Source organism: Tripterygium wilfordii, chromosome 6, assembly GCF_013401445.1.
Source record: "Tripterygium wilfordii isolate XIE 37 chromosome 6, ASM1340144v1, whole genome shotgun sequence".
Lineage (NCBI taxonomy): Eukaryota > Viridiplantae > Streptophyta > Magnoliopsida > Celastrales > Celastraceae > Tripterygium > Tripterygium wilfordii.
Genome location: NC_052237.1, coordinates 6,538,916 through 6,548,790, shown reverse-complemented (window position 1 = coordinate 6,548,790; position 9,875 = coordinate 6,538,916). Strand labels below are relative to the sequence as shown.

Here is a 9,875-nt window from a genome sequence, read left to right as displayed (position 1 = left end):
TTTTCAGATTGCTTGATTTGATTCACAAATCTCAGTAAAAAACATCCCAATCATCCCAGTAGTGAATGTGGATCATTACACTTACATCAATCAAGGGACAAGAAAATAAACACGTTAGCAACGTTCACACACATATATATATATATATATATATATATCTATGTATGTATGAATTATATATATATGAATTGAAGACAAGAAACAATAACAAAAAAAAACAAGTCGAGGTATTCCCCTCTGATGTTAAATTGATTAATTGGCATACCTTTGTGCTTGCAGTCTCAGCAGTCTCACCTCCCAATCCTACTTGGTAACACGTTAGCATAAGCTCATCGTTAACGTAACGGCGAGCGAAGTATCGTATGTCACTCTCTCATAGAATGGCAAACCAAGAATGATATGTCACTGTCTCATAGAATGGCAAACCAAGAATGATACGTCACTCTCTCACAGAATGGATACAAAAATGAAGAGGAAATGAGAGACGTATGGAAATAAAGAAGGGAAAATTAAAGGAATTGAGAGACGTTTTGTCTAAAATAACCTTATCTTCATCCTCAAACATGAAAGAGCTCCTCCTGCACGTGATTCATCTCAGCCTGCCACCGCACGCTTCGTCTCCATCGTCGAAAGTTTCATCTCCACCGTCAAAAGTTTCATCTCCACCCCTCATGGCTTATTCGAGAGTTCTATGACATGTTTTAGTGATTTATCATCTGTATTTGAACTAGATCTACTCATACTCATCACGGGGCTTGTAAATCTTGTTATTTTCCTTCGATCTGTCATCATATCATTATTTTCGATAATTTCTGTGGGGATTTTTATGGTTTTTTGGTTTTGATTTGGGATCTGCATATTGCAGGTTATATGTTATCTATTTCGAGTAATTTGATATCTGTCATAATGTTATATGTCTTATTAAATGTTATATGTCGTGTTTAAATATTATCTGCCTTTAATAAAATGTTATCTGTTTGCAGTTCTGAAACATATAACATATTTGAACTAATCCAAAACATATATAATATCTGCAGATTTCAGAAGAAAAAAAAAAGAGTAATAAAACCTCAAAGGTGATGCGTCTTGGTTTGTTGAGTTGATTGGGGGTGTTAATGGTCGCCAATGTTGGTCGTACTGGTAAAATCTAGCTCTTTTTAAAATGGTGATCGTGATTTCACAAAGCTTTTTCGACGACTCAAGTGATGATAGACGGACGGTGATAACTGGATATGGTCGAGCTGACCTAGAGCTTCATTTTGATAGTTTGTTCGTCGAAAACGATGGCCGGATGACCAACTTCCGGTGGTCGGCGTGAAGGAAGAAGAAGAGATACGAAGATAAGAGGAAGAAGAAAAAAGAAAATAGTGTGTTATTATATAATACAAGGGTATTTTTGTAAATTTACAATATTTGTCCTTATTTCTAAATTTCTTTTTGACTTGACTTGTTCTTATTAGAATACAACAACTCATCCATTTTATCCTTACATATAAAAAGGCCAAGAAAATCTTTTCAAGAAAACTTGGAAGTGTCAGAGAAGACAAAAATGAAGGATTAAGCTTTAGTCAATAGGAATTAGGCTTTTCTATGCCCATCCGAATTTTCCTTTTAATATGGACTTTATCCCTATACTACTGGAGGCCATATTTTCGGCTGTTAGTTGAGAATGGGGTTCAGTTACAAACTCTGGCCATTCTCTCATCATCGCCAAAATCGTGGACTTGACCCATTGTGTCCATGATTCCCAAAATCATGGAGGACTTGATTGCAATTTAATTTGGATTAGGAAAATTTTATCTACACACCATAAAAATACTATCCACTTTTTTGAACATGATAAGTTTATATTAAAAAATTACACACAAAATTGTAATAAAAATATCAAATTGTCCTTGTTTTATACAATATTAGAAATATTAGTGATAAATTTACACCCACATTTAACTCATTCACAATTCAATCTCCCCCTCTCCCTTACGGATTTCTTCACAATATATTGATCAGGGGATTCCTACTCGCTCAATGGAGTTATGTCGAATGATCTCCTCAATCTACGCGCCATCCCCATTCGGGACCACTCGTGTGATCTAATTTCTATTCAAATAGACCGCAGTAATTGGTGTTCTGACTTTATAAATTATGTGCGCCTTTTGACATCTAATGATTCTTACATAAAATGAAATGTCGGAAGCTTCTTGAGGGTTCATGATGATTAACAAAATCACTTTGTGAAAAGATGCCACTGAATATTTGATATTGAAATCACCTCCATTGTGGTCTAGTAGTACACACAAGCATCCCACTATTAGTGAGGATAAACTTGTCGGACTCAATAACTAACCTGAATCCTTTCTTGCTTAACATTGAGACAGAAACCAGATTCTTTCGAATCTCAAGAGCATGAATCACATTTTTCAAGATTAGTTATTTCCCATAAGTCATCTTTAGAACCTCCTTCTCTTGACCTAGGATCTTGCACTCAGAAAAGTTTCCTATGAACAATTGATTTTGATCATTAGCTGCTTCATATTCAAAGAAGCTCTCGTTGTCAAAACAAACATGACACGAGGCGCCTGTATCAACCCATCATTCTTTTGGGTTATACACCATGTTTACTTCTGACATGACTGCAGTAAGCTTTCTAGCTGCCACATCAACGTTCTCAACAATGTTGACATACGCATTCTTGCTTTTAAGATGACAACAGTCTTTGGCTCGGAATTCTGACGTATTGCAAGCAATCATGTCCCTTTGAACTTATTGTTGCCACCAACACCACCACTTTTGGACTCTAAAAAGAAACCTTTTCAATTTGCTTCCTCTTATAGGCCTTATGAGTGTCTTTCCGCCATTTTGCCTTAGGCCCCCCCCCCCCCCCCCCACAGAATAGAACTTTGTCCTCTTCTTGGCAGGGGCGGATCCAGAAAATGGTTTGAGGGAGGGGCTTGGTTAGTGGTGGAGCGACAAATTAATAGGAGGGATAAAAAACTAAAGGGGGTTCGGGGGCAGCGCCCCCGAAATTTTTTTTTAATGTTTAATACTAATATGGCAACAAAAAACAATCAAAAGAAATCCATTTATTAATATAAGGATGAAGTCTTACAATTTAATTTCCAACTCCAAGAGACCACGTCTCTTAAACTTCAAGTATACATACAAAAAACTACTAAATAAAGTATTTACAATTGACCTCGTCGAGTTCTCATTTTTTGAAAATTTTCCATGATTGTTTCATTATCAATTTCATCAAAAATTGCTCTCTCAATAAAGATAACCAAGCTATCATTCAACCATTCATCATTCATTCGATTGCGCAATCTATTCTTGATGATATTCATGGCCGAAAATGCTCTCTCAACCGAAGCAGTAGCAACTGGCAAGATCAAAGCCATTGTCAAGAGCAAGTATACCAAAGGATAAACTTTATTTCTTCCAGTTTCTACCATTTTGCTAGCAAGCTCACCAATCCCACTCAAGTTTGCAAAATCAGTACTGAGGCGCATGTCAACAATGTAAGTATCAAGTTGATCACTAAGCTTCCATATGTCAAATTGGGAGAATTCTTTTGGATAATATTCTGCTAGCCAGAGTAGTCTTTTCTTATCAAAATGAGAGAATGAATTAGATGGAATCAAGCAACTAACACATAGAAGTAATTCTGTATTAGAATCAGAAAATCGAGCATTCAATTCTCGAAGTTGCATGTCCAGAATAGTGTAGAAAGTCTCAACTCGATAATGATATAGATTTGCCAATTCTTCTTCATTACGTCGTTTTCGCCCTCAAGTGATATATTTATCATCCATATCAAGTACACCAATTCCATGTTTATTACAAAACAAGGAGACATCTTCAAGAAAACAACTCCACCCACTCTCTCTCATAACTTGAAGCTGAAGTTTTGATACTTTCACCAAATTCATCGCATTCACAATATCTTGATCTTTCCTTTGTAGGGCTTGTGATAACTCATTTGTGATTGCCAATACTTTTTTCATCAAGAAGAGGCTAAAAATAAATTCAAAGGATAAAAGTCTATCAGTAATGTCTTGTGCCTCTGTCCGATGACTTGTAATTAAAGCATCACTTCCAATAAATTCAAGCACATCAATCACTGGAGCAAACATATTAATCAAACTTAGTAAGGTATTATAATGGGAGCCCCAACGTGTATCACCAGACGTTGGAGATTGGTTTCTTGATTTAAACCTTGTCCACTAAAAATCTCCCCAATCTCAAGTGCCTTGATAGTTCTTTCAGTTTGGTTTTCTCTAAGCATATCCCACCGTTTACATGATGATCCAACAACATTCAACACCCTAGCAATGAAATCAAAAAGTGAAGAAATATGATCATGCTTCCTTGCCACCGCTACTAAAGCTAGTTGCAATTGGTGAGCAAAACAATGGATATAATATGCACAAGGATTATCATTCAAGATTAGTGCCTTTAATCTATTAAATTGAACCCGCATATTACTAGCTCCATCGTAACACTGGCCTCGCAATCTAGAGATACTCAGCCCATTTCTACAAAAGAAGTCATCAATGGTTGCTTTAAGTGTCATTGCACTTGTATCAGTAACATGTTCAACTCCCAAAAAGCGCTCAATCACATGTCCTTTTCCATTAACATATCTTATAACCACGGCCATTTGCTCCTTCAATGATATGTCACGTGCTTCATCAACCATAAGACAAAATTGTGCATCACCTAGATCACCAATAATGTTTTTTAAAGTTTCCATTGCAAATGCATTTACAATATCCTTCTGAATATTTGGAGCTGTCAACTTTTGATTCTGTGGAGCATTTTCAAAAGTTGATGCTTTGACATCTTCATTAATTTTGCCAAAGGCCCTCAAAAGTTAAATAAAATTCCCTGGATTAGATGAACTTTCACTTTCATCATGACCACGGAATGCCAATCCTTGTACTGAAAGATATCGAGCAACCTCAATTGTAGTATTCAAGCGTAGTCTATATTCAGCTCGAGCTTGATCTGATTGCCTACAAACAATGGTCTCAATATGTTGCTTTTGATTCATCAAATCTTGACATTTCCCCCAAGCCTTATTATGTGCACTATTGGGACCTCCCACATGAAGAGCTAATTTTTTATAACTCTTCCAATTTGAAAAGCCTTCACCCACAAAATGATCACCACCAGCTTGACGTCCAATATCTTGTTTGAAAAGATAACAACATAGACAATATGCAACATCTTTAGATACACTATACTCCAACCAGGTAGGGAATTCAGTAAACCAAGCCTGGTTAAATCGTCTTTGTTGTTGTCCAGATTTTGTCAGTGGAAAATCATGGTTAAGAGGTTGGCAAGGACCCCTTTGCAAATATGCTCTACGGACTTGATCTCGATTGTTAGGATGATAATCCAAAATTCGAGGTCGTAGTCCAGGATCTGAAGGAAGATCCTCTAAGTTGATTTCCGGGCATTTTTGCTTGGTAGAAGAAGAAATATCACCTCTTTGTGGAGGAGGTGATTTTCTTTTGAGATACCTAAGCATACTGCGTTTAAAACAATGAATGTTCAGAGTTCGACTTCTAGATGATGCATGGACAAAGTAAGCAACATAAATAACGCTTTATCAGTTTGTGTAATTGTGTGTATATCTCAAAAAAATAAATTACCTGGAATGCAACAAAATCACTCTTTCCAAGCTTTTTGCTCCTATAAAGTGCCAAGACACAATGTGCAATCCAACAATTCCACTAACAAGATTCTGAAAGTGAAAAATATAAAGATGTAAGTAAGTAAAATTTAAAATATAAAATGCCCTGCAACTGCAAACTATAACCGAGATGACTTTTTAACTAAAATACATTCCCAAATAATTTTATATCTTTTACAATAAACAAACTAAGCCGTTCATCCTATCTGAGATCCCAATTATTTTTAAAAAACCCTAAAATAACACAACCAATCAATTAACTTAAATTCATATTTTTTCTAAAAAGAAGAGTGTACCTACCAGTACACCTTTCTTGATTCAACTCCAAATAATGGATTTCATGCTTTCCACTTTAGCTGCCATGATGCTATCTCTCCTTTTGTCTCCCAATAGAGATCCAACGAAGTCAGAACTCAGAATGAAAGAAATTTATAATTTATTAAAAGAATATAACAATAGAAACAAATTACCTGAATGAAAATAGAGATCTTGACATTCAGATGGAGATTACAATACTAGATGTTGGAAGAGGCGAAGAACTGGTTTAGCCGTTTAGGGGAACTGCCAACTGGGGAAGAGGCGAAGACGGAAGAACTGGTTTCTTCTCTCTACGAGGCATGAGCTACGGTATATTCATCACTTCGTATGGGCTGGTTTGGGAGGAAAGAATTGGGCCAATTTGGGCTTATATTGTGTTGAATTTAAATGCGCTTACTCTTAGATATGGATATGTCATGACTCATGGTATACTAGTAATTTTTTTTCAAAATTTCAGGGTGGGCTTGAGCCCACCCTAGGCTTGCATTGGCTCCGCCCCTGCTTCTTGGGTCTTTCCCCATGCATAGCATGTAAAGGAACCGGGTTAGCCCACAGAGTTACCGGTGTCACCAGTACAACAGTGTTCTCAACACTAGTCATCTGTTATATCAATAACAGGATCAACTCTGTATGTCACAAGTCACCACAAAAAGTCAAGACAATGTCAGTACTCTAGACATATCAGCCCGTGTATATTTGTTTCCACTAGCAGCTTATCAAGATTAAGGTAATAATATAACTGTAAATCTGATGATGTGAAGTAGGCAATAAAACAAAAACAAATTGATGTTGATCAATATAGAGCCATGCTTATCCAAGTGGTGAACAAGACCAATGTAATAAATGCAATAAACGAGACTCGACCACGTACAATTGGTGAACAAGATCGGTATACTCGTCATCATCATCATCCGAGTCTTTATCTCAAAATTTTAATATACTACGAGATAAATTTATGGATCATATGCACTTGACTAGAGCCAATACAAATTTTCAAAAGCAATACATTTCAATCACAGAATAAATTTTGTAGAAAAGGATGCACTGTCAATCACATACTACTACTGTTTAGAAATGGGTATAGAAAGTCATGAATGCATAGATATTCAGAGTGTCAATGTCAATATTGTTGGGTGGTGGGAACAATTACGTACAATTCCATGTGGAGGGGGGCCGCCACCATAAAAGCCATGCTGGACATGGCATGCAAACATTAAATGATAAAGAAAGAAATATCGAAGACAATCTCATATATATAAAAAGTGAGAGGAGGGATGGAAAAAAAATCAATCCGAACACTATACATAGAATATTCGATCCATTTAAAATTCAAAAACAGATCTTATTGGATTTGGAAATAATTGTGGTTTTGATTTTCAAACCCGTTATCATTTAAGGTCGGATTTGATTTTTTATGTCAAGTTTAAGGTACCCGAACCGTTTAATTAAAAGAGTGAATTATAGTAATAACATTATAAATCATCTATATAAAAATATATTATTCGGATGCTAAATTTTAACATGATCAAATATATTAAATAAAATAATATAATAGAATTATAGATTATACGTTTAAACTATAACAATATAATAATTCATATAATTTTTTAAGAAATTGAATTATATATTTATAGAAAAATAAAAAAATTAAAGTTAAATGGTAAACGGGTACCCGATGTAAATGGTTATGGAATGATTTTGATTTTGAAAATTTAAATGGTTTTTTAAACGGTTTTGGTATTGGTTACTTAAATGAAAATGGTTTTGATATTCATTAATTGGAAAAGTACCCGACCCGTTGTCATCCCTACGTGAAAGAGATGAGCTTTGCATGCATTAAATGGTTGCATGCGTGACAAGGGATGGTGTGGAGCCAAATTAAAGCTTTATCAAGATTGCGGAAATCTTTGGTTGACAATCCAGAGATTTCGACGGCTGCCTCACGTGGAAATACTATTGATATCTCGGCTTGAAGTTTCTCTATAAATAGAGAGGATGCAACATGGTTCAAGTCAGTGCACAGAGTGCAAGTGTGCAAGAGAAGCACAAATACCTGCAGTGCAGAGAGAGATTACCTGCACGGTAAGTGCGGAGAGAAAAAGACAGAGTATACCTGCATAGTTTAAGTGCAGAGATAGAAGAGTGAGGTATACACACAGGGTGTATTTGGGGTTTGGGTGAGTGATTCCAAACTGGTATTCCATTCGTTTGGACTCCCGTAGATGTATGTATAACTGTGGAAGATTGTTGTGCCCATTATTTTAATAGTGGAAATGTTAAACGGCTTAAGGGTCCTGTGGTTTTTCCCAATGAAGGGTTTTTCACGTAAAAATTATGATGTCCATTCTTACTAATTTATTTGGAATTGAGATCCTGGACATGATTATTCCGCAATAATCCCATCAAATATTACGACAACAAAAAAAATGTTTTCTGTTTTCAAATTGGGGTAGTAGCAATCACTAAAATTCATGCAAATTATAACACAGCAGCCGTGCTAAGACAGATTACCAACCATTAATTATAAAATTATTACGTAGCTGTGCTATGCAAAAAAAATAATAATCAGGTATTAATTGACAAACCATATCAATATCAAATTAATCACTTTAAGATTGTTGTTCCTCTGGTATATCGAATAATCTGTTTTCCATGCTTAAGAAAATAAACATGTTACCAAACGTTCACACAATATATATATATATGAATTGAAGATGAGAAACCAATAACGAAAAATAAACCAAGTCAAGGAGTTCAACTATGATGTTAATTGCCCTGTCTCTATGTTTTCACTCTCACAAATTTCACATCCCAAACCTTCTTGGTAACACGTTAACCGTTAACGTAACGGCGAACAAAGAATCGTATGTCTTTCTCTTAGAATGGATACAAAAATGAAGATGAAAGGAGAGATGTGTATGGGAGGAAAGAATCTCCAAGAAAGCTTGGGAGTGTCAGAGAAGACAAAAATGAAGGACAAAGCTTCAGCCAATAGGAATTTGTAAGTCTCTTCTCTACCCAGCTGAATTTTCCTTTAATTTAGGTTATTATCTTAAGTTGTAGTCAAATGTTGACCAAACAAGTCAACGGGCCTAGTCAAGCCCAATCCATACATAAGCCCATGTAAGGCTTTGGCTCAACCTATACATGATTTGAGAAAGAATCAACCTTTAAATTAAAACTAATATTGTATGTATGCTTGATCTTTATGACTTGTAATTGTATTACTTACTGAAATCACTATCTTAGCCTTGTCTCCTATTGTCTATAAAATCTTCAACAATATTTTGAATTACATTTTCTTTCTAGCTAAATTCTCTTATCTCTTTTCTTAATTGAGTTAGGTAATACGATTAAACTATATTTGTCTCTTTTTTTTTATAAAGAACTATATTTGTCATTGCGGGATCGACCTCGTACTTGCATACATTGTGTTATTCACAGTCAATCGTGCACTTGCGAGATTTATTACATCATTAACCCTAAAAATTATTGTGCCACTAATGGATTTGTATTTATGAAAAAAGTTCTTAATTATTATCCTTTAGAATTTGAGAATATAAAATTGTAAATCCATCTCACGTATCACTTGCTCTCGACGAGTTCGATAGTAGTTTAAAAGAAAACAAGAGTGTCTACAAATTACAACATTCAACAGAATAACATCTTTTATGATTATGATTGACTTTTGGGGTATTTTGGGTGGGTCATGACAGAATCGAAGTTGGATGAAGCTGGAAGTTGTATTTCATGCTTCTGTTTTTGAGCTTTAGGGCTCTTAGTTCATGGGCTTTTAATCTTTGTATTTATCACAGCCCTTTTACCTTTGGGCCTTTTCTTTTAGTCACTTGGGTTTACTTTT

At 35.3% G+C, this 9,875-nt stretch overlaps 1 long non-coding RNA gene across 2 annotated transcripts; it reads right to left on the bottom strand.

Moving 5' to 3' along the window:
- Window positions 1-4,719: 4,719 nt before the first annotated feature.
- LOC120000537 lies at window positions 4,720-6,351 on the bottom strand. 2 transcript variants are annotated; one of them, XR_005468634.1, is made up of 4 exons: window positions 6,166-6,351; window positions 5,996-6,078; window positions 5,655-5,746; window positions 4,720-5,531 (listed from the first exon to the last, which is right to left on the bottom strand). It is a non-coding gene; the product is annotated as an uncharacterized LOC120000537 (long non-coding RNA). The 2 variants fall into 2 exon arrangements; XR_005468633.1 differs by having other exon boundaries at window positions 5,996-6,071.
- Between the last annotated feature and the right edge of the window lie 3,524 nt (window positions 6,352-9,875).